This window comes from Coregonus lavaretus, assembly GCF_964263955.1.
Source record: "Coregonus lavaretus genome assembly, contig: HAP1_SCAFFOLD_268, whole genome shotgun sequence".
Lineage (NCBI taxonomy): Eukaryota > Metazoa > Chordata > Actinopteri > Salmoniformes > Salmonidae > Coregonus > Coregonus lavaretus.
The window spans coordinates 539,783-566,586 of record NW_028166048.1 but is presented as its reverse complement, the minus strand read 5'-3'; the positions used below and the strand labels follow the sequence as shown (position 1 = coordinate 566,586).

At 41.6% G+C, this 26,804-nt stretch overlaps 1 pseudogene across 1 annotated transcript in view; it reads right to left on the bottom strand.

Moving 5' to 3' along the window:
• Positions 1-3,513: 3,513 nt before the first annotated feature.
• Positions 3,514-26,804, bottom strand: part of LOC311115178 (cyclin-dependent kinase-like 1) — a 33,952-nt pseudogene continuing 10,661 nt past the window's right edge. The window contains exons 6-10 of the transcript XR_014615271.1: positions 26,565-26,765; positions 26,381-26,463; positions 12,073-12,129; positions 11,615-11,770; positions 3,514-3,696 (exon numbers count right to left, since the gene is read on the bottom strand). The product of XR_014615271.1 is annotated as a cyclin-dependent kinase-like 1 (transcript). The remainder of the gene's footprint in view (positions 3,697-11,614; positions 11,771-12,072; positions 12,130-26,380; positions 26,464-26,564; positions 26,766-26,804) is intronic.

The following is a 26,804-nucleotide window of genomic DNA, read 5'->3' as shown; positions in this document are numbered from 1 at the left end:
GACTGGCCCCATGCTAGACTGGCCCCATGCTAGACTGGCCCCATGCTAGACTGGCCCCATGCTAGACTGGCCCCATGCTAGACTGGCCCCATGCTAGACTGGCCCCATGCTAGACTGGCCCCATGCTAGACTGGCCCCATGCTAGACTGGCCCCATGCTAGACTGGCCCCATGCTAGACTGGCCCCATGCTAGACTGGCCACATGCTAGACTGGCCCCATGCTAGACTGGCCCCATGCTAGACTGGCCACATGCTAGACTGGCCCCATGCTAGACTGGCCCCATGCTAGACTGGCCCCATGCTAGACTGGCCCCATGCTAGACTGGCCCCATGCTAGACTGGCCCCATGCTAGACTGGCCCCATTCTAGACTGGCCCCATGCTAGACTGGCCCCATGCTAGACTGGCCCCATTCTAGACTGGCCCCATGCTAGACTGGCCCCATGCTAGACTGGCCCCATGCTAGACTGGCCACATGCTAGACTGGCCCCATGCTAGACTGGCCCCATGCTAGACTGGCCACATGCTAGACTGGCCCCATGCTAGACTGGCCCCGGGACAGACTGGCCCCATGCTAGACTGGCCCCATGCTAGACTGGCCCCATGCTAGACTGGCCCCATGCTAGACTGGCCCCGGGACAGACTGGCCCCATGCTAGACTGGCCCCATGCCAGACTGGCCCCATTCTAGACTGGCCCCATGCAAGACTGGCCCCATGCTAGACTGGCACTGGGCTAGACTGGCCCCATGCTAGACTGGCCCCATGCTAGACTGGCCCCATGCTAGACTGGCCCCATGCTAGACTGGCCCCATGCTAGACTGGCCCCATGCTAGACTGGCCCCATGCTAGACTGGCCCCATGCTTGACTAGCCCCGGGCTAGACTGGCCCCATGCTAGACTGGCCACATGCTAGACTGGCCCCATGCTAGACTGGCCCCATGCTAGACTGGCCACATGCTAGACTGGCCCCATGCTAGACTGGCCACATGCTAGACTGGCCCCATGCTAGACTGGCCCCATGCTAGACTGGCCCCATGCTAGACTGGCCCCATGCTAGACTGGCCACATGCTAGACTGGCCACATGCTAGACTTGCCCCATGCTTGACTAGCCCCGGGCTAGACTGGCCCCATGCTAGACTGGCCACATGCTAGACTGGCCACATGCTAGACTGGCCCCATGCTAGACTGGCCACATGCTAGACTGGCCCCATGCTAGACTGGCCACATGCTAGACTGGCCCCATGCTAGACTGGCCCCATGCTAGACTGGCCCCATGCTAGACTGGCCCCATGCTAGACTGGCCCCATGCTAGACTGGCCACATGCTAGACTGGCCCCATGCTAGACTGGCCCCATGCTAGACTGGCCCCATGCTAGACTGGCCCCATGCTAGACTGGCCACATGCTAGACTGGCCACATGCTAGACTTGCCCCATGCTTGACTAGCCCCGGGCTAGACTGGCCCCATGCTAGACTGGCCCCATGCTAGACTGGCCCCATGCTAGACTGGCCCCATGCTAGACTGGCCCCATGCTAGACTGGCCCCATGCTAGACTGGCCCCATGCTAGACTGGCCACATGCTAGACTGGCCACATGCTAGACTGGCCCCATGCTAGACTGGCCCCATGCTAGACTGGCCACATGCTAGACTGGCCCCATGCTAGACTGGCCACATGCTAGACTGGCCCCATGCTAGACTGGCCCCATGCTAGACTGGCCCCATGCTAGACTGGCCCCATGCTAGACTGGCCCCATGCTAGACTGGCCACATGCTAGACTTGCCCCATGCTTGACTAGCCCCGGGCTAGACTGGCCCCATGCTAGACTGGCCCCATGCTAGACTGGCCACATGCTAGACTGGCCCCATGCTAGACTGGCCCCATGCTAGACTGGCCCCATGCTAGACTGGCCCCATGCTAGACTGGCCCCATGCTAGACTGGCCACATGCTAGACTGGCCCCATGCTAGACTGGCCCCATGCTAGACTGGCCCCATGCTAGACTGGCCCCATGCAAGACTGGCCCCATGCTAGACTGGCCACATGCTAGACTGGCCCCATGCAAGACTGGCCCCATGCTAGACTGGCCCCATGCAAGACTGGCCCCATGCTAGACTGGCCCCATGCTAGACTGGCCCCATTCTAGACTGGCCCCATGCTAGACTGGCCCCATTCTAGACTGGCCCCATGCTAGACTGGCCCCATGCTAGACTGGCCCCATTCTAGACTGGCCCCATCCTAGACTGGCCCCATTCTAGACTGGCCCCATTCTAGACTGGCCCCATGCTAGACTGGCCCCACACACAGTGATTTGTTAACCCTGGGCTAAGCTTTAACCCTGGGCTAAGCTTTAACCCTGGGCTAAACTTTAGCCCTGGACTAAGGATTCACACTTGTATTCCAAAGCCCTGGGCTAACGGACAAACACAACATGCAACCAACATCTCTGGCACGCGACCAATGTTATAAGCAATAAGACATTTATTAACACATTATTTCCTCTTGCTTCTGGCCTAACATTTGATTTCCAACTGTGATGGTTTGTATAAACTTTGCTGTCTGCCTGTCCGACATGTGAAACAATCTGTCACTTTTGAAATTCGATCTCTCCCCTGTACAGAGAATGCTGTGAACCATCGAGACATCAACTTTTTTGACCGAGTAGAAATCATGCAACATTATTATTATCATGGATACAGTATATGCAATTAAATGTCAATAGAAAAGCTATGAAAACAGAGGAAAATTCAGCGTTTGCTGCCCTTCCAGCTATATAATTGGTAGCTTTAGTTGGCGAAGTGAGAAGACGTTAGCCAGCCTGCATAGCAACCATTTTTATTAGGCATAGCAAGCATTGTTTTTGCATTGATTAAAGTATTTAGGTTTTTGTCCTCAGATGGAAGGATTAAATAGTCTGAATTTACTTCTCTAAATACCGTGCAGAACACATTACAGGCATCACCAGCGTCACCAGCATATGTAAATTAAGTGAACGTGCCGCTTTTGTGATTGAAAAGTAAGCATTCTAGGTGTTGTTCTTGACCCTGTTTCCCACTTGCTATTTTGGCACTGTGTTTCTGGGGCTAACCCCGAAAAGTCTGTGCTAACCCTGCTCCGGAGCAGGGCCAGCTATCCCCGGGCTAAGGTTGGTGCTATCCCAGGGCTAAGGTGCAGTGTGAACACTCGCTTAGCCTCAGGCTAAAATCTTCCTTAGCCCAGGGCAAAGGTTGGTGCTATCCCTGGGATAAGGTTGGTGCTATCCCAGGGATAAGGTTGGTGCTATCCCAGGGCTAAGGTTGGTGCTATCCCAGGGATAAGGTTGGTGCTATCCCTGGGATAAGGTTGGTGCTATCCCTGGGCTAAGGTGCAGTGTGAACACGCCTTATATGTGTTTTATATTAAATGTTGTTGCCTGGTGGCTGGTGGTGTTTCTGAATGGGCGTACAATAAATACACTCTTACAGCTATTGCATTTACAACATGTGTAGTCGCGCAAACACACACACAAACATATTCAACAGTGCCTCTCATAGTCTTCATGGTCCATCTCTCTCTCCTTCCCTCTCTCTTTCTCTCTCACTCTCTCTAGCTCTCAGATGTTGGGCAGGTGATGGTCTGTGTATTTGTGTTTGTTCTGTTTCTTGGTCTCTGGAGCAGGAGAGATGTTGTTGCTGGGGAGCTGAGGAAGGTACTGGGGCTGGAAGGACAGAGAGACAGACAGACAGACAGACAACGTTAGTAGGTACTGGGGTTTGAGAGATGACGAGGCAGAGAACATTCTTGCATTACCACAGTTAACTAGTCTTGCATTGACTGAAAAATACGTTTTTGGGGTTCAGTTAGCTAGATCAGGGGTTCTCAAACTTTTTGGGTCCGGGGACCCCTTATGTGATAGCAAATTCATCAGGGACCCCCTCATAATCAGAACACAACCCGAGTTTGAAAAAAAATAGCATACAAAGAGTTTTACTATGACTTTGTCAGTGCATGGCCGGACGAACCAGGTCTTGGGCCTTGGGAAGGAACATTTTAAAGGCCTCAACAAAAAAAATTGTGCTCAGTTTTTAAGCTAATTTCCTGCAATTCTACAGATTTTTTCATGTGGCAGAGAGATTTTTTGTTGTTGCAGCTTTAACATTTTAAAATATCCTGCAATAAAAAAAAAAAATCCATGAGGCAGAGAGAAAACATTGTATGCAGAAAAAATGAATTTCAGTGAACGGAAAAATGTCAATCTTCGTGGTCAATCATCGTGAAAAAAACAACAACAACAGATGTACAGTATGTCCTTGAAACGATTATTTTAAAATCGCACACAGAAGAAGTTACAAGAATAATTAAGTTGCTAATGGCAGCCTGCAGTACCCCGGTCGGCCTTCAACTTGAGTTATTCAATGAGAGGGGGCAGCACTGAGCTAGCCTGCAACATCACTTCCTGGAGTAGCTCAAAACTGCTCATGTTATGTCTCAATGAGACGCCATCTTTAACCGACTTCATTTGGCTTCAATGCGCTATTGGGTCTTCACATAGGAAGGAATAGTGTCACGTAGGGCTCTGTTGGTCATTACATTTTGTCAGCTGATAATTGGCATGCGAATGACTGCTGGTCTCCCGTTAATTGACCGTTAATTAATATAAACATTAGCATCTCCGGGATTCCACGCATAGAAGCTGCTGATGCACGCCTTTGGACAATCTACATTTAAAAAAAGTCAAATAAATCAATTTAACATAGCCTACAACATCACAATAATATTCATTGTTTACTTAGTTGTGATAGGCCTATAAACCTGAGAAAGTATTTTAAATAAAAAAAATAAGGGTTGCATGATGCGAGTCAAGGCATGCGCTCTGATCCTTCCCGCAGAGAGAGAAAGACAATTGCATTGCTGCTCTGCTTGTGTGGCAAGTATGTTAGTGCCATTTAGCAGACACTTTTATCCATAAAACATTTTTTTAGGTATGGGTGGTCCCGGGGATCGAACCCACTACCCTGGCGTTACAAGCGCCGTGCTCTACCAGCTGAGCTACAGAGGACCACTAATCAATGGAAGATGTAATTAAATGACAGAATTAAAAGTGAAATGAGGAAGAAAGGCTACAACGACCAAAAGCCAACAGGTAGGCTGCTATTTAGGCTATAATCTGAATGGAGTTGTTGTTATGTGTAGCTAACTATAGGACGGTGAGAAGTGCAGTAACGTTATGGCTAGCCTCAATTAGCCTAGTTAGCTAGCTTCCCTGATGCAGTCAAGACAGGTACTATGTAATCAGATGGGATGATAAATAACGAGCAACAAAGTTAGTCTAGCCCGAGATAAGTGGTTGCGGTCTCTCCCTCCAATGCCTGCTTGGGTGCTCCGAGCCTCCCGTGTATAGGAGACGAGTGGGTTTCAAGTTTGGGGAAGCTCATTTTCACCATAAAAATAAAGCATTCCATGCATCCTCGCATTGGCAGACTTATGTAAGATAGCCTACTATTCCTATTGTGATGATTAAATTGTATAGTCATCATTTAAGCTAATAATATAACTCAAATCACTGTTTGCAAAAAAGGCGTAGGCTATAGGCCAGGGATATTCAACTTACCCTATTAGGGTAAGCCTGCTGGTTTTCTCTTCTACCTGACCATTAATTGCACCCACCTGGTGTCCCAGGTCTAAATCAGTCCCCGATTAGAGGGGCACAATGAAAAAATGCAGTGGAACTGGTTTTGAGGTCCAGAGTTGAGTTTGAGGACTATAGGCTATATCAGATACATTTCTTCTCCTTTCTTTGCACAGGAAAATGTTGGCCTTTTATAAAACACATTTCATGCAATTCTACTACACTTTATATGACTGGAGACATTAGCAGAATATTTTTGATTATGACAAAAATTACAGGGTACTCTGCTGACACTGACAAACAGATCAATAAAAACGACGTTGTCTGATCGATAAAAAAAATGCCTACGAAAAGTGGAGACAAATACAACATGACGTCCATCGGGAGGAGGAAATTACTGACCAAACACAAACTAAAGTGACACTGACCCAATGATAAAGACAGTGAATTATGCATCACACACCGGGGATATGGCGCTGACCCAATGATAAAGACAGTGAATTACACACCGGGGATATGGCGCTGACCCAATGATAAAGACAGTGAATTATGCACACACACCGGGGATATGGCGCTGACCCAATGATAAAGACAGTGAATTATGCATCACACACCGGGGATATGGCGCTGACCCAATGATAAAGACAGTGAATTATGCACACACACCGGGGATATGGCGCTGACCCAATGATAAAGACAGTGAATTATGCACACACACCGGGGATATGGCGCTGACCCAATGATAAAGACAGTGAATTATGCACACACACCGGGGATATGGCGCTGACCCAATGATAAAGACAGTGAATTACACACCGGGGATATGGCGCTGACCCAATGATAAAGACAGTGAATTATGCACACACACCGGGGATATGGCGCTGACCCAATGATAAAGACAGTGAATTATGCATCACACACCGGGGTTATGGGCGATGTTCTCCGCTGGTGCCAATAAGATAAGCTACTGTTCTCTCAATGAAGTTAAGAATTTTGATAACTAAAAGACAGATTGGAGTCTTTTCATTGTCATCTCTTTACAGCAATAGCCATTTGCTTTCCAAACAGTTTTTCTGCGATTGTATTTTTAAACATTGCGATATGCCTGGCTGGTTCTCTCTGCTTTTCACTGACAGTCTCAACTCAACAATCATCTATTTCCAGTGGTGTCTCGTGGAAGCCATAACCAGTGGTGTCTCGTGGAAGCCATAACCAGTGGTGTCTCGTGGAAGCCATAACCAGTGGTGTCTCGTGGAAGCCATAACCAGTGGTGTCTCGTGGAAGCCATAACCAGTGGTGTCTCGTGGAAGCCATAACCAGTGGTGTCTCGTGGAAGCCATAACCAGTGGTGTCTCGTGGAAGCCATAACCAGTGGTGTCTCGTGGAAGCCATAACCAGTGGTGTCTCGTGGAAGCCATAACCAGTGGTGTCTCGTGGAAGCGATATGCAACCAAAATCAACTTTATTTCTCATTATTTCAATTCACAAGATAGAATGAACACGCGCGTCAGCCGTCAAATTGAACCTCGGTGATTCTTGGACGCTGCCATTGGATGTGACGCAACACGGGCAGTATAGCAGCTTTCATTGATTTCAAAGGAAGCATTCCCTCAACGGCTGATGTCTGACGGCAACGCCGGACGCCCGATGGCGTGTAGCAGGGCCGTTACGGACACATGGCCTCCACTCCCTAATAGCCCTCCCTCTGCGCCTCTCTCTCTCCCTTTCGGTAATGGCTCCGGTTTTATAAAGTAGCAACACAATTGGCTTTTCTGCTGTTTCCCTCACTCGGATCGGACCAGTTTTCCTTTAGGTCCTTTCGGAACGGGGTTTTAAAAAGAAATGTATGCACATTGGGTCCGGTGGCTTTCCTGTGCCTATTTCAGAATGGGAGCTCTAACTCCCATCACCATTTGTCCCCATCATTCAGATTATAAAAATTCAATCACAAAGTGTTTAGAGAGTGATTAGAGGGATAAAAGAGCGTTAGCGAGGGCCGTTAGAACGTTTGGTAGGCTACCCATCAGCGCCATTCATTTGTGCAGTTTTGGATGGGATTACCGAGACCAATGGTCACAGGGGATTTGACTGTGGTAAGGTCACAACAACAGCTCTAGTGTCACGTGATCGATGGCTTTGTCCATTCACATACAGTGCATTCGGAAAGTATTCAGACCCCTTGACTTTTTCCACATTTTGTTACTGATAGAAGATTTGTATGTTTAAGGTAATGACTAAAGTATTCCACTCCGAAACTGTATAACTGTGTGAAATGTGTTAGAATCATAAGACTATAATCTGATGGTGTGTGTAGCTTAGTTAGACTTAGAAATAGGACATTGTGGTCTTTTGCAGCTATGCATGCAGGGGTCGGATGGGGACCACCTAGGGAGAGGAAGTGAGAGGCTTGTAGACGAGATAACCATGTAGAGGCCTAATGGAAAAATACAGCCTGTCTAAGCAGGGAGTAGCCTAAAATAAGAACTTGTGTGTGTGAATAAAAGGACTTGCTCTGCACTGTAAGGGCAGAGCGCTCTCTGAATAAAGGACTGATCAATTGCAGACTGGGACTTTGTTTAATTCTTTGTTAACCAGAGCCTTACAACCTCTGGGAATTATTCAAACCTTGAGTGATAGTTGAGTTCAACCATTGAGGTAACAAATTATTGTGACAGTTGCATTACAGCCTTATTCTAAAATGGATTAAATAGTTTTTTTCCCCCTCATCAATCTACACCCAATACCCAAAAATGACAACGTTCTTTGATTTTTTAGCAAATTTATAAAGTATTCAGACCCTTTACTCAGTAATTTGTTGAAGCACCTTTGGCAGCGATTACAGCCTCTAGTCTTCTTGGGTATGACACTACAAGCTTGGCACACCTGTATTTGGGGAGTTTCTCCCATTCTTCTCTGCAGATCCTCTCAAGCTCTGTCAGGTTGGATGGGGAGCGTCACTGCCCAGCTATTTTCAGGTCTCTCCAGAGATGTTAGATCGGGTTCAAGTCCGGGCTCTGGCTGGGCCACTCAAGGAGATTCAGAGACTTGTCCCGAAGACAATCCTGCATTGTCTTGGCTGTGTGCTTACGGTCGTTGTCCTGTTGGAAGGTCAACCTTCGCCCCAGTCTGAGGTCCTGGATCTCTCTGTACTTTGCTGCATTCATCTTTCCCTCTATCCTGACTAGCCTCCCAGTCCCTGCCGCTGAAAAATATCCCCACAGCATAATGCTGCCACCACCATGCTTCACCATAGGGATGGTGCAAGGTTTCTTCCAGACGTGACTCTTGGCATTCAGGCCAAAGAGTTCAATCTTGGTTTCATCAGACGAGAGAATCTTGTTTCTCATGGTCTGAGAGTCCTTTAGGTGCCTTTTGGCAAACTCCAAGCAAGATTATCATGTGCCTTTTACTGAGGAGTGGCCTCCGTCTGGCCACTCTACCATAAAGGCCTGATTGGTGGAGGGCTGCAGAGATGGTTGTCCTTCTGGAAGGTTCTCCCATCTCCACAGAGGAACTCTGGAGCTCTGTCAGAGTGACCATCGGGTTCTTGGTCACCTCCCTGACCAAGGCCCTTCTCCCCCGATTGTTCAGTTTGGCTGGGCGGCCAGCTCTAGGAAGAGTCTTGGTGGTTCCAAACTTCTTCCATTTAAGAATAATGAAGGTCACTGTGTTCTTGGGGACCTTCAATGCTGCTGAAATGTTTTGGTACCCTTCCCCAGATCTGTGCCTTGACACAGTCCTGTCTCGGAGCTCTACGGACAATTCCTTCGACCTCATGGCTTGGTATTTGCTCTGACCTGCACTGTCAACTGTGGGACCTTATATAGACAAGTGTGTGCCTTTCCAAATCATGTCCAATCAATTGAATTTACTACAGGTGGACTCCAATCAAGTTGTAGAAACATCTCAAGGACGATCAATGGAAACACCTGAGCTCAATGGATGCACCTGAGCTCAATTTCGAGTCTCATAGCAAAGCGTCTGAATACTTATGTAAATAAGGTATTTCTGTTTTTTCTGTTTTCTAAATTTGCAAAAATTTATAAAAACCTGTTTTCGCTTTGTCATTATGGGGTATTGTGTGTAGATTTATGAGATTTTTTATTTATTTAATCAATTTTAGAATAAGGCTGTAACGTAACAAAATTTTGAAAAAGTCAAGGGGTCTGAATACTTTCCGAATGCAATGTATAGTCATTGCCACGGACCCCACTTTGAGAACCCCTTTCCTAGATAGCGAGCTAAATGGGTAGATGCACTCAGAATACAAGATACATACACAAAACTTAGATACAGTGGGGGAAAAAAGTATTTAGTCAGCCACCAATTGTGCAAGTTCTCCCACTTAAAAAGATGAGAGAGGCCTGTAATTTTCATCATAGGTACACGTCAACTATGACAGACAAATTGAGAAAACAAAATCCAGAAAATCATATTGTAGGATTTTTTATGAATTTATTGGGCAAATTATGGTGGAAAATAAGTATTTGGTCAATAACAAAAGTTTCTCAATACTTTGTTATATACCCTTTTTTGGCAATGACACAGGTCAAACGTTTTCTGTAAGTCTTCACAAGGTTTTCACACACTGTTGCTGGTATTTTGGCCCATTCCTCCATGCAGATCTCCTCTAGAGCAGTGATGTTTTGGGGCTGTCGCTGGGCAACACGGACTTTCAACTCCCTCCAAAGATTTTCTATGGGGTTGAGATCTGGAGACTGGCTAGGCCACTCCAGGACCTTGAAATGCTTCTTACGAAGCCACTCTTTCGTTGCCCGGGCGGTGTGTTTGGGATCATTGTCATGCTGAAAGACCCAGCCACGTTTCATCTTCAATGCCCTTGCTGATGGAAGGAGGTTTTCACTCAAAATCTCACGATACATGGCCCCATTCATTCTTTCCTTTACACGGATCAGTCGTCCTGGTCCCTTTGCAGAAAAACAGCCCCAAAGCATGATGTTTCCACCCCCATGCTTCACAGTAGGTATGGTGTTCTTTGGATGCAACTCAGCATTCTTTGTCCTCCAAACACGACGAGTTGAGTTTTTACCAAAAAGTTATATTTTGGTTTCATCTGACCATATGACATTCTCCCAATCCTCTTCTGGATCATCCAAATGCACTCTAGCAAACTTCAGACGGGCCTGGACATGTACTGGCTTAAGCCGGGGGACACATCTGGCACTGCAGGATTTGAGTCCCTCGCGGCGTAGTGTGTTACTGATGGTAGGCTTTGTTACTTTTGTCCCAGCTCTCTGCAGGTCATTCACTAGGTACCCCCGTGTGGTTCTGGGATTTTTGCTCACCGTTCTTGTGATCATTTTGACCCCACGGGGTGAGATCTTGCGTGGAGCCCCAGATCGAGGTAGATTATCAGTGGTCTTGTATGTCTTCCATTTCCTAATAATTGCTCCCACAGTTGATTTCTTCAAACCAAGCTGCTTACCAATTGCAGATTCAGTCTTCCCAGCCTGGTGCAGGTCTACAATTTTGTTTCTGGTGTCCTTTGACAGCTCTTTGGTCTTGGCCATAGTGGAGTTTGGAGTGTGACTGTTTGAGGTTGTGGACAGGTGTCTTTTATACTGATAACAAGTTCAAACAGGTGCCATTAATACAGGTAACGAGTGGAGGACAGAGGAGCCTCTTAAAGAAGAAGTTACAGGTCTGTGAGAGCCAGAAATCTTGCTTGTTTGTAGGTGACCAAATACTTATTTTCCACCATAATTTGCAAATAAATTCATAAAAAATCCTACAATGTGATTTTCTGGAATTTTTTTATCTCAATTTGTCTGTCATAGTTGACGTGTACCTATGATGAAAATTACAGGCCTCTCTCATCTTTTTAAGTGGGAGAACTTGCACAATTGGTGGCTGACTAAATACTTTTTTCCCCCACTGTACTTAGCTAGCATACATAGGGCCACAAGAAAAGAGTTAGGGTTGACGGTTTAGAAAAGCCCCTGACCCCAGCCTGTCTTTCTCTCACCCCAGCCTGTCTGTCTCTTACCCCGACCTGTCGTCGTCTGGAGTTTTTGTTGTCATGGCGTCTCCCGGGACGATCCCCCTCGCGGCCCCAGCAGGCTCCACCCTCTTCCAGAAAGTACGGCAGCTCCAACAGCTCCTCACAGGACAGACGCAACGACGGGTCCATCACCAGGCAACACTAATCAATACAGCCATACATCCATCAGTCAATCAATCAGCCAATCAGTCAGCCAATCAGAGCCAATCAGTCAGTCAGTCAGCCAATCAATCAGTCAGTCAGCCAATCAGTCAGTCAATCAGTCAGACAATCAATCAGTCAGTCAGTCAGTCAGCCAATCAATCAATCAGCCAATCAGTCAGCCAATCAGAGCCAATTAGTCAGTCAGTCAGCCAATCAGTCAGTCAATCAGACAGCCAATAAGACAGCCAATCAGTCAGTCAGTCACCAGATATTACTACCGGTAGGTATAAAGCACAGACCTTCATGACAGTGAGAGCGTGAGGTGACACACCATGGAAGCGTTTTTCCAGGGGCTCCTACAAAGAGAACAGATAATAATCAAGCAGAACACTATATTGCCAATAGACAGTGATATGATATTACCAAGACAGTGATATGATATTACCAATGGACAGTGATATGATATTACCAATGGACAGTGATATGATATTACCAATAGACAGTGATATGATATTACCAATGGACAGTGATATGATATTACCAATGGACAGTGATATGATATTACCAATGGACAGTGATATGATATTACCAAGACTGTGATATGATATTACCAATGGACAGCGATATGATATTACCAAGACAGTGATATGATATTACCAATGGACAGTGATATGATATTACCAATGGACAGCGATATGATATTACCAAGACAGTGATATGATATTAACAATGGACAGTGATATGATATTACCAATGGGCAGTGATATGATATTACCAATGGACAGTGATATGATTTTACCAAGACAGTGATATGATATTACCAATAGACAGTGATATGATATTACCAATGGACAGTTATTTGATATTTGCTTGAAATAAAATGAGATAACATTGGTACCGTACCGTAGTGTCTGGCTAGGCCAGGGGATATAGTAATATAGATAGTTATAGTATAGTATAGTATAGTATAGTATAGTATAGTATATATAGTTAGGTACTGTAGTGTCTGGCTAGGCCAGGGGATATAGTAATATGGTTAGGTATAGTATTGTATAATATAGTATAGTATAATATAGTGTATATATAGTTAGGTACTGTAGTGTCTGGCTAGGCCAGGGGATATAGTAATATAGTTAGTTGTGGTATAGTATAGTATAGTATAGTATAATATAGTGTATATATAGTTAGGTACTGTAGTGTCTGGCTAGGCCAAGGGATATAGTAATATAGTTAGTTATAGTATAGTATAGTATAATATAGTGTATATATAGTTAGGTATTGTAGTGTCTGGCTAGGCCAGGGGATATAGTAATATAGTTAGTTATAGTATAGTATAGTATAGTATAGTATAGTATAATATAATATAATATAATATAATATAATATAATATAATATAATATACTATACTATAGTATAGTTATGTACCATGGTGTATGGCTAGGCCGGGAGATATAGTAATATAGTTAGTTATAGTATAGTATAGTATAGTATATTATAGTATAGTATAGTGTATATATTTAGGTATTGTAGTGTCTGGCTAGGCCAGGGGATATAGTAATATAGTTAGTTATAGTAAAGTATAGTATAGTATATTATAGTATAGTATAGTGTATATATTTAGGTATTGTAGTGTCTGGCTAGACCAGGGGATATAGTAATATAGTTAGTTATAGTATAGTATAGTATAGTGTATATATAGTTAGGTACTGTCGTGTCTGGCTAGGCCAAGGGATATAGTTAGTTATAGTATAGTATAGTATAGTATAGTGTGTATATATAGTTAGGTATTGTAGTGTCTGGCTAGGCCAGGGGATATAATAACATAGTTATAGTATAGTATAGTATAGTATAGTATAGTATAATACATTATAGTATAGTATAGTATACTATACTATACTATAATATAATATAGTGTTGTTATGTACCATGGTGTATGGCTAGGCCGGGAGATATAGTAATATAGTTAGTATAGTATAGTATAGTATAGTATAGTATAGTATAGTATAGTGTGTATATATAGTTAGGTATTGTAGTGTCTGGCTAGGCCAGGGGATATAGTAATATTGTTAGTTATAGTATAGTATAGTATAGTATAGTATAGTATAGTATAGTATAGTATAGTATATTATAGTATAGTATAGTATATTATAGTATAGTATAGTATAGTATAGTGTATATATAGTTAGGTGCTGTCGTGTCTGTCTAGGCCAAGGGATATAGTAATATAGTTAGTTATAGTATAGTATAGTATAGTATAGTATAGTATAGTATAGTGTGTATATATAGTTAGGTATTGTAGTGTCTGGCTAGGCCAGGGGATATAGTAATATAGTTAGTTATAGTAAAGTATAGTATAGTATATTATAGTATAGTATAGTGTATATATTTAGGTATTGTAGTGTCTGGCTAGACCAGGGGATATAGTAATATAGTTAGTTATAGTATAGTATAGTATAGTGTATATATAGTTAGGTACTGTCGTGTCTGGCTAGGCCAAGGGATATAGTTAGTTATAGTATAGTATAGTATAGTGTGTATATATAGTTAGGTATTGTAGTGTCTGGCTAGGCCAGGGGATATAATAACATAGTTATAGTATAGTATAGTATAGTATAGTATAGTATAGTATAATACATTATAGTATAGTATAGTATACTATACTATACTATAATATAATATAGTGTTGTTATGTACCATGGTGTATGGCTAGGCCGGTAGATATAGTAATATAGTTAGTATATTATAGTATAGTATAGTATAGTATAGTATAGTATAGTGTGTATATATAGTTAGGTATTGTAGTGTCTGGCTAGGCCAGGGGATATAGTAATATTGTTAGTTATAGTATAGTATAGTATAGTATAGTATAGTATAGTATAGTATAGTATAGTATAGTATAGTATAGTATAGTATAGTATAGTATAGTATAGTGTATATATAGTTAGGTACTGTCGTGTCTGTCTAGGCCAAGGGATATAGTAATATAGTTAGTTATAGTATAGTATAGTATAGTATAGTATAGTATAGTATAGTATAGTATAGTATAGTATAGTATAGTATAGTGTGTATATATAGTTAGGTATTGTAGTGTCTGGCTAGGCCAGGGGATATAGTAATATAGTTAGTTATTGTATAGTATAGTATAGTATATATAGTTACGTACCATAGTGTCTGGCTAGGCCTGGGGATATAGTAATATAGTTAGGTATAGTATAGTATAATATAGTATATTGTATATATAGTTAGGTATTGTAGTGTCTGGCTAGGCCAGGGGATATAGTAATATGGTTAGTTGTTGTATAGTATAGTATAGTATAGTATAGTATAGTATAGTATAGTATAATATAGTGTATATATAGTTAGGTACTGTAGTGTCTGGCTAGGGCAAGGGATACAGTAATATAGTTAGTTATAGTATAGTATAGTATAGTATAGTATAGTATAGTATAGTATAGTGTATATATAGTTAGGTACTGTAGTGTCTGGCTAGGCCAAGGGATATCCTAATATAGTTAGTTATAGTATAGTATAGTGTGTATATATAGTTAGGTATTGTAGTGTCTGGCTAGGCCAGGGGATATAGTAATATATTTAGTTATAGTATAGTATAGTATAATATAGTATAGTATAGTATAGTATAGTATAGTATAGTATAGTATAGTATAGTATAGTATAGTATAGTATAATATAATATACTATACTATACTATAGTATAGTTATGTACCATGGTGTATGGCTAGGCCAGGGGATATAGTAATATAGTTAGTTATAGTAAAGTATAGTATAGTATAGTATAGTATAGTATATTATAGTATAGTATAGTATAGTGTATATATTTAGGTATTGTAGTGTCTGGCTAGACCAGGGGATATAGTAATATAGTTAGTTATAGTATAGTATATTATAGTATAGTGTATATATAGTTAGGTACTGTCGTGTCTGGCTAGGCCAAGGGATATAGTTAGTTATAGTATAGTATAGTATAGTATAGTATAGTATAGTATAGTATAGTATATTATAGTATAGTATAGTATAGTATAGTGTGTATATATAGTTAGGTATTGTAGTGTCTGGCTAGGCCAGGGGATATAATAACATAGTTATAGTATGGTATAGTATAGTATAGTATAGTATAGTATAGTATAGTATAGTATAGTATAGTATAGTATAGTATAGTATAGTATAGTATAGTATAGTATAATATAGTATAGTATAGCATAGCATAGCATAGTATAGTATAGTATAGTACAGTATACTATACTATACTATACTATAATATAGTGTAGTTATGTACCATTGTGTATGGCTAGGCCGGGAGATATAGTAATATAGTTAGTATAGTATAGTATAGTATAGTATAGTATAGTATAGTATAGTATAGTATAGTATAGTATAGTATAGTGTGTATATATTGTTAGGTATTGTAGTGTCTGGCTAGGCCAGGTGATATAGTAATATAGTTAGTTATAGTATAGTATAGTATAGTATAGTATAGTGTATATATAGTTAGGTACTGTCGTGTCTGTCTAGGCCAAGGGATATAGTAATATAGTTAGTTATAGTATAGTATAGTATAGTGTGTATATATAGTTAGGTATTGTAGTGTCTGGCTAGGCCAGGGGATACAATAATATAGTTAGTTATAGTATAATATAATATAATATAATATAATATAATATAGTATAGTATACTATACTATAATATACTATACTATACTATACTATACTATACTATACTATAGTATATTTATGTACCATGGTGTATGGCTAGGCCAAGGGATATAGTAATATAGTTAGTTATAGTATAGTATAGTATAGTATAGTATAGTGTGTATATATAGTTAGGTATTGTAGTGTCTGGCTAGGCCAGGGGATATAATAATATAGTTAGTTATAGTATAGTATAGTATCGTATAGTATCGTATAGTGTGTATATATAGTTAGGTATTGTAGTGTCTGGCTAGGCCAGGGGATATAGTAATATAGTTAGTTATAGTATAGTATAGTATAGTATAGTGTATATATAGTTAGGTACTGTAGTGTCTGGCTAGGCCAAGGGATATATTAATATAGTTAGTTATAGTATAATATAGTATAGTATAGTTGATAGATTAATTATTAATGACTAATTATTACACCCTGAAACTGTGTATAATGTGTGAGTGTAGGACCAGTAAAGGCTATGGCATTGAGCCACTATTTAGCAATGTGAGTAAGAGTCAGGCCAGACAACAAAGACAACTGAGAAACTAAGATAAAGAGGCCTCCCAATTTAGGGAGGGGAGAAACTGTTATGAAAACATGGTGCAGAATATTGTGAGAACGGCAATAACTGAGTAAAGCAGGGAGTAGGATATGTGTGTGTGTGTGTGTATGTATGTGTGTATGCATGTGTGTATATGTGTGTGTGTGTGAACTGAAGGTCAGTAGAGCAGTTTTAGAGTGGAAAACTACAGCCCGCCTACAGAGGGAAGGGATTTATTTTTGTATGACGTATGAGTATAAAAGATGGACTCTGAAATTGTGATGGCAGAATTCTCAATGAATAAATATCTCTGACTATGCAGACCGGGACTCTGGCCGTTACTTAAATCCCAAAAGACTTACAACCTTTTGGGAGACGCACAGAGACACTAAAATAGTTTGTTAAATAATTCACTTAACAGCTTGGTCCTTCTGAGCCGGACTCCAATACCCTGTTTCTGTCATTCCAGGTAACTCTGAAAACCGTCGACGGGCGAATGATACATTCGTAAATAGAAAGTCCTGCCCTTTGACATTAAGGGTTAAAACAGGCCAGAGGACACCTGATTAATGACAGAGACGGTGACGGAATCCAAACCTACATTGAATCTCGGCTGCAAGGATAAGGTCAGTAGTCTTTATTCATTAACTTGGTGAAATTGATTTGAGAACTTGCTAAAATATTGAAAAGTAGCAAATTGATCAATGCGTAGCCATTTTAAGTGAAATGTGGGGTTGACTGTCAGGAATTATCAAGATTACATTGTGAGGATAGACTCCTCCGTAGAGTAGGAGATAATTCTGGGGGACTGGTCAACCTGGTGGTGGGTCCGTAATGATTCACGGTAATAGGCCATTACCAAAAGAAACTACCCGGTGTTGAAATAGAAGGAACTATTAAAAGTACACCTATGGGATGGAACCTGTAAGAGATTATTGAACAGTCAACAAATAATCCGGGTTAAACAAATACAAAAAGTACACCAGAAGGAATTAAAATAGCATGTGTGAGAAATAGAATATTAGTAAAGTCAAAAGTCACAAACAACTGTAGATTTTGCTGTAAACTCTATCCGTTCTGGAGCCTTATAAACTCCATGTTACCGATATAACACCAATAATCATGTAAGGTTGTATACGTGTGAGACCTAATGTTTACTCAGAAGTCACATCTTTGAATAATTCCAGGTGGTTGTATAGAGGAGGGAGAACCCATTCCTGTTGTATGAGACTGTCAGGAATTATCAAGATTACATTGTGGGGATCAATCCCTCTGTAAAAGTATGAGATAATTCTGGGGGACTAGTCAAGACTACATATACAGGGAGAGGTGGTTGTATAGAGGAGGGAGAACCCATTCCTGTTGTATGAGACTGTCAGGAATTATCAAGATTACATTGTGGGGATCAATCCCTCTGTAAAAGTATGAGATAATTCTGGGGGACTAGTCAAGATTACATATACAGGAAGGGGTGATTCAAGGTGTTGTTGTGTGAAGCTATTTTGAATTACTTGTTAAATTGACTTGTTATATAGAAGAGGTGGCTAAGGGATTTTTAACAGTACCAACCATGGGGGGGCAAATCCTCACAAGAGGTCCCAGAATTTACTGGGGACGAGAAATACTTGATGTAATTAAAATGGAATGCAGGGATAGAAGAAATCTCCATTATGTAACCAGGTGGAGGGAGAGGTATGGTTTTGAGGGACGTCTAGAAGCAGATAAACTCGAATCCATGCTTAAACAGATACATAAGGTGTGTAAAGGAGAAATAAGCAGTGAGAGAGAGAGAGAGAGTAGGAGGGGGCCAGTACCCACTGATAGCCTTACCTAATCTATTGGCGGGGAATGAAAGGGGCCCCAGCAACCTTAGATGTATACAGTAATAATAATAATATGCCATTTAGCAGACAGGCCATGAACACAGAGGACGTGGCCAGAGCGGTAGAAGGAATGACCCACCCCAAAACAGGAATAGTAAGGTTTGGGCTGCCGTTAGAGGGCAGTGGGTTTCAGGGGATGCCCAGAGGACACTTTTGCCATGGGCCGATTACGGAGAGTATGTTGGGAAAATAACTGAATTGTGTAATAGCCTCAGAGAGACATGCAATCCATCATGAGCAGAATAACAGACAGGACAGAGCCAAGAAAGAAGAGGAAGATGCAGAGTAACTAATTGCCACTCTGGGAGAGATGGCGGGTAGAACTAGAAACTTAGGAGAGAGAGGAGATAAGGCAGGAAGAAAAGAGAAGTGAGTGAGAGGGAAAGAGAAGTGAAGGTTGAGGTCTCCGTGCCTCCCCCAGAGCAGAGGGCAGAAAGGTTATATCCAAACTTGGCAGACCAGGCATGGAGAGAAAATCCAGATGATGAATACGTAGGGAGGAGAAGGAGAGTGCAGGGGAATAATGTTGCCCCCAACCGGCCCCACCTCCCTATGAGGAAGAAGGGGCTGGAGGAGGAAGGGAAGATGAAGGTGAGGAAGAGCCAGAGGTAGAGGAGTACCAGACAAGGGCAGAGAAAGTCAGACAGGAGAGAAAAGAGAGAAAAGAGAGAACAGAGGGAGAGAGAAGTCCATCCCCCAGCTTTGAGCGTGAGGAAGAGGAAGATAAGGCATGACTAGTCCTTGAGGGAGAAATAGTAGACTCTAGTGGGGGGAAGACTAAGGAACCCTTTGATCCAAATTGTGAGGTGTTTGAATTGGCTACTATTGACTTAGCACTTCAACAGGAACAGAAACCTTATTTGACATTGACAGTAATGGGTATGAAAATTAAATTCCTTTGTGATACGGGAGCCTGCAGGACAGCAACCTGTGCAACAGACAAGCCAGATGGAGTCAGGATTGATGGGGAGAAAATCATAGTGCGATCTGCCTCTGGTCATCAATTTATTGAAAGGTTATCAGCCCCAATAACCCTAAAACATGACCAATCAGGATGAGAGGCAACCATACCCATCCTGATATCTAAGCTGTGTCGGGTAAATTTACTAGGACGTGATGTAATGACTAAATTGAATGTGGCTGTCATTTCCGCTGAGAGGGGAATGAAAGTACACATAGTCAGAGACAATATGGTGGTCTGTGGGGAAGAGGAGCCATGTTATTGGTGTAGGCAAGATTTGTTAAGGGGGGGAATAATTGATATTCCCCGAACCTTGATGGAACTTGCTGATGATGTAGTACCAGGCCCCACTAAAATGTCCCCCGATGACCTACACTGTACTCTCTGGTATAGCAAACACCCAGGTCCAGATGCAATCTATGAGGAAGCATTATTTAAAACCACAGAAAGGACTATAGCCTTGAAATGGTTTCACTATGACAACACCCACGCAGCAGTGGAGGTGGAACTAGGGCCCCAAAGTTCAGGGAAAGATGGAGCCCACATGTGTCCCTAGCAAGGGAGCCAGCAGAGTACTGGAAAGACATGGGCCAGTGGGTATCCAAGGGTAAGAGGATCACTGATTGGGTCAATATTGTGAGTGGCGATCAACACAGCCCATCCACAGATAGTACATTTAGATGAGAATAGCAGATGCTGAGGAGAGGAATACCTGTTGACAGAACAACAGGAGTCAGATTTAAAAGAAGTTCCAGAGCATTTGTGGTCCCGGGGTCCAGCAGACGTAGGATTAATAAAAGGGGTAATTCCAGTACAGGTGATACCCAAATCTAATCATAGGCCATATCAGAAGCAATACCCTATGAAACCAGAAGCAATAAAAGGTTTGCAGTTTACCAAGAGCAGATTGGGAGGGACCTTGAGGGAGGGCCAATTCCCGGGGAGATAGTGAGGCCAGAAACAAAGGTGCAGTGTCCTGGAAATCACAGTCTGTTTTGTTTTTTTCAGTTCTGCTGGGAGTACATTGGATGATGGGGTTTTGTGTTGAATTAGAGACAGTGAGACTATTAGTCAATACCTAGGAGAGAAGAGAGGTTACGGTAGCAAAGACAGACAAGAAGGAAATGGTAATAGTGGAGACAGGAGTGAGTGGAAGTGTTACAATTGTGACAAAACGGGACATTTTGCTAGAGAATGTGAGGAACCGTGTAGTTACTGTGCAAGGAAAGGGCACCAGTTAAGAAACTGTAGGCAGAAGGGGAAGAGAGAAATCAGGAGTCCTCATGACCTGGCTGTTTGGTTGTTGTTTTTTAATTGGGGTTTTCAAATAAAAAACAACACACCTAGTATGATGTTTATAAAGCCTTGTTGTTTCAATTTTGGGGGGTTTTCAGCAGGTCAAGGGTGATAGGTCTTAGAGGAGCACACAGTGAATTTTATGGAGTTTTTTAGGTTTTGGCTAAGTTTGGGGTATATATGATTTCTTATGAGAATGAATGTCATGAGGATTAATGAACACTTGGGATAAGTAACATTTATTAAATATTTAGAATAATGGTAATGTTTGGTATACTATGGGATGGAATTTCAATTGCCTCTGAACTCTGTTTTAACTTTCTGGTGTTAATTAATCATCCACACTGGTAAATTCTAAAGGCATGAGAGGAGGACTTTAAGATAGTTTATTTTACCAATAAATAAAAATAAGGGATGGCAATTGGATGATAAATTACCAATATTACCTAAGTGATTGTTAGGTAGGTGATAATATTGACACATGGGCAGTGACATGTGTCAAAAGGAGGGATGGATGGTAGAACAGATTAGACAACACTTTGTTGCACATGGGATTACTAATTATAAAAAATAAAAAAAAGATGTGTTATCTGTGCTCAAAATAATCACCAGGGCAGACAAAGGGCACCTCAGGGTGAGTATCCTCCGGCTAAGTACCCTTTCCAGCAATTGGAAATTGATTTTATAGAGTTATCACGGAGTGAAGGGAAGAAATTTAGAGTAACCCCAGATAAAGATGGGTTATCCCCCTTTGAGAAAGTGTTTGGAAGACCTTACAGAATGCCACAGTTGGCAGGACCAGACAGGCAGACATAGAACTAGAGAGCACCCTAGCAGAACACGTGAGAAGGTCGTTTATTAACCACACCTGTATGTCAGAGGTTTTGTGCCCCCACAGGTGAATTAAAGGAGAAGGTGACCCACTCTATCTAACCAGGAGACTGAAGCAGGCCTGGCGGGAAGGGCCCTACCAAGTACTGCCTTTGCCAGCAGAATAGCTGAGAGATCCATCTGGGTGCATGTCACACACTGTAAAAAGGTAAAACCAGCTACACCTGACGAACAAACACAGAGTTAGGAGAAAGATCCGATCACCACTAGGGCTCGGGGGTTGGCTCCTTAACAAAGATTTCCTTACCCTGTCTGATCATCCCTGTGTGAGTTCGATAGAAGGTAAAGCAATGGGTTGGCCTCTGGCATCTGACATGTTCTCAGGGCGAGGGTGGGGATTCACAGGTCTCCCGACGGTAGGTAGCTGTCTGATTGTGGGGGCCATATTCCTAACACACACGGACCCTCCTGTTTCAGCCAGAAGTGGTAGTTAACCTAACACAAGTTGAAAAGGCATAGGAGACAGCTAGACGTAGGGAAAGGGGAAATACTAGGGACTTTAGGGAAGGACATCACCATATGTATGTCACCATGTACATCCTGGGACTATGTAGTTGCTTATACCAAGCGGGGGGGGATATGTCAATCTCCATACACAGTTTAGGGACAGGTGTAGTATTGTGAAAGTAGGGAATTATCAGAAATGGCAGTGCGACCCATATGAGGGTAGGTACTGTCTGAAAGTCTGAATTATGCTAAAACAGATTACAGACCTGACAAGTGAGATATCTTCTTCAACTGGGGTACCCTATAGAGTAAACCTCTCTGAGGGAGGTAGTGAGACAGTGCAAACTATAGACCTGAAGGAAGTAGTACAGATGGAGACGGAGTAAATAGATTTTAACCTGTGGTTGGAATGGATTCAGTATACGGTCTAAAGAGGACTGTTATGCCTGTAGGACAGCCAAACCAAGGTTAACAACTACTCCGTTCCCCTTGACAGGCTTTAACTCTCTGTCAGGTTCCATGCAAGCCACCTGGGAATGTGGTGAAAGAGTCTTGTAGTAACTTGCACTATCTGTATCCCCCGATAACAAAGTCATCCCGACCTGGGTTGCCTCAGTTTGAAGTCACAGGGGATTCTTATTATTGTTTTTCTAGGACTAGTAAGGATAGGATACAGGGTAGGGCATCTTAGCTCCTGCTCCCACACAGAGAATGTCACACCTAAAGAGACCATGACTAATCTCTCCTCTTTGTTGCAGCCAGAGGATTTTAGGAACCAAAACCAGGCCCGTGCTGACATCTGATGGTTGTGTGGTGATAACTGATTGTGAACTCACCTACATACGCAAACAATCAAACGTGTCAGAGACTGGTGAGTTGTCACGTAGAAAGTAGAACCTCCTCCCGGGATCCTTTGATGAAAGGATATATATATTGATGGGATAGGAGTACCTCGAGGGGTTCCAGAACAATTCAAAGCTAGGAATCAGATCGCAGCTGTGTTTGAATCAAGTATTTTCTGGTGGTCAACAATTAATAAAAACGTAGATTGGATGAATTATGTTTACTATAACCAGCAAAGATCTATAAACCACACTTGTGATGCAATAAAGGGATTAGCTGAGCAGACAGCGGCAACTAGCTTAATGACATGGCAGAATAGAATAGCTTTAGATATGCTTTTGGCTGAGCGGGACGGGGTTTGTGTTCTGTTTGGATCTATGTGCTGTACTTTCATCCCCAAACAATACAGCACCGGACGGGTCCGTGACCAAAGCGCTTCAGGGACTCACCACGCTGGCGAACGAACTGGCTGAGAACTCTGGTATTGATAGCTCCCTAAACGGTTAGTTTGATAACATATTTGGTAAATGGAAAACTATTGTTGTAACTATTCTGGGTGAAGTTATAGCTTCTATGGGTATACTTGTTCTTTGTGGATGTTGTCTTATTCCCTGTGTCTGAGGGTTGGTGAGCAAGGCGGTTTCCCAACAGATGGTGAGATACGGCCCAATCCCGGACTCCGACTGAAGGATATGACCTACCAGGCTTGGTGGAGGACGACGACGATCCAGATAATTTGAGACTGGATGTTTTCCTAGAACTATAAATCTCTAGTTTAAAAGTTATTGTAATGATCTTTTGTGTATTAAAGTCTCGTTTTAAGTATGATGTACTAGTTACCATTGCTAAAAAGTAACGTTATGCTTTTAATCATGGGGTAACCCTGATGAACCTGTAATGTTTTAATATGCAAACCAACTTATATACTTCAATGAGTGTGATTCATTTCTATAACAACATATATTTTGTATGTGTGTAATATTTAGTCAAAGGGTGGAATTGATAGATTAATTATTAATGACTAATTATTACACCCTGAAACTGTGTATAATGTGTGAGTGTAGGACCAGTAAAGGCTATGGCATTGAGCCACTATTTAGCAATGTGAGTAAGAGTCAGGCCAGACAACAAAGACAACTGAGAAACTAAGATAAAGAGGCCTCCCAATTTAGGGAGGGGAGAAACTGTTATGAAAACATGGTGCAGAATATTGTGAGAACGGCAATAACTGAGTAAAGCAGGGAGTAGGATATGTGTGTGTGTGTGTGTATGTATGTGTGTATGCATGTGTGTATATGTGTGTGTGTGTGAACTGAAGGTCAGTAGAGCAGTTTTAGAGTGGAAAACTACAGCCCGCCTACAGAGGGAAGGGATTTATTTTTGTATGACGTATGAGTATAAAAGATGGACTCTGAAATTGTGATGGCAGAATTCTCAATGAATAAATATCTCTGACCATGCAGACCGGGACTCTGGCCGTTACTTAAATCCCAAAAGACTTACAACCTTTTGGGAGACGCACAGAGACACTAAAATAGTTTGTTAAATAATTCACTTAACAATAGTGTATATATAGTTAGGTATTGTAGTGTATGGCTAGACCAGGGGATATAGTAATATAGTTAGCTATTGTATAGTATAGTATAGTATAGTATAGTATAGTATAGTATAGTATATTATATTATATTATATTATATTATATTATAATAGTGTGCATATATTTAGGTATTGTATTGTCTGGCTAGACCAGGGGATATAGTAATATAGTTAGCCATAGTATAGTATAGTATAGTATAGTATAGTATAGTATAGTATAGTATAGTATAGTATAGTATAGTATAGTATAGTATAGTATAGTATAGTATAGTGTAGTGTAGTGTAGTATAGTGTATATATTTAGGTATTGTATTGTCTGGCTAGACCAGGGGATATAGCAATATAGTTAGCTATAGTATAGTATAGTATAGTATAGTATAGTATAGTATAGTATAGTATAGTATAGTATAGTATAGTATAGTTAGGTACTGTAGTGTCTGGCTAGACCAAGGGATATAGTAATATAGTTAGTTAAAGTATAGTATAGTATAGTATAGTGTATATATAGTTAGGTATTGTAGTGTCTGGCTAGACCAGGGGATATAGTAATATAGTTAGTTATTATATTGTATAGTATAGTATAGTATAGTATAGTATAGTATAGTATAGTATAGTATAGTATAGTATAGTATAGTATAGTATATTTAGTTAGGTACTGTAGTGTATGGCTAGGCCAAGGGATATAGTAATATATTTAGTTATAGTATAGTATAGTATAGTGTATATATAGTTAGGTATTGTAGTGTCTGGCTAGACCAGGGGATATAGTAATATAGTTAGTTATAGTATAGTATAGTATAGTATAATATAGTATAGTATAGTATAGTATAGTATAGTATAGTATAGTATAGTATAGTATATATAGTTAGGTATTGTGTGTCTGGCTAGGCCAGGGGATATAGTAATATAGTTAGTTATTGTATAGTATAGTATAGTATAGTATAGTATATTATAGTATAGTATAGTATAGTATAGTATAGTATAGTATAATATAGTGTATATATAGTTAGGTATTGTAGTGTCTGGCTAGACCAGGGGATATACTAATATAGTTAGCTATAGTATAGTATAGTATAGTATAGTATAGTATAGTATAGTATAGTATAGTATAGTATAGTATAGTATAGTATAGTATAGTATATATAGTTAGGTATTGTGTGTCTGGCTAGGCCAGGGGATATAGTAATATAGTTAGTTATTGTATAGTATAGTATAGTATAGTATAGTATAGTATAGTATATTATAGTATAGTATAGTATAGTATAATATAGTGTATATATAGTTAGGTATTGTAGTGTCTGGCTAGACCAGGGGATATAGTAATATAGTTAGTTATAGTATAGTATAATATAATATAGTGTATATATAGTTAGGTATTGTAGTGTCTGGCTAGACCAGGGAATATAGTAATATAGTTAGTTATAGTATATATAAATAGTTAGGTACCATAGTTTCTGGCTCGGGGATGCTGACTCCGCTGAAGAACACGTTGGATCGGAACACCTGCTGGTGACGAGGGATCAGGTCACCTGATGGGGTCAGAATGGAGGTTATCACAGGCAGCAAAACAGCAAACAGACGTTGTTTTAAATAACCCAGGACAATACATTTGCTCCTTCTCACTGTGTACCTAGAGTGCGTCTGATGAGGTAGAGCTGGTCGACGTCGGAGCGTCCCAGGCCAGAGAGGGTTTCCATGGAGTAGCTCAGCGAATACACAGCCAGCGCCCAGAGGTCCACCGGGGCTCCATACTGAGTATCACCCACCAGGAGCTCTGGAGCCCGATACCACCGGGTAGCCACGTAGTCTGTATAGTCATCGCCTGGCCCAGCTGGAGAGAGAGAGAGAGAGAGAGAGAGAGAGAGAGAGA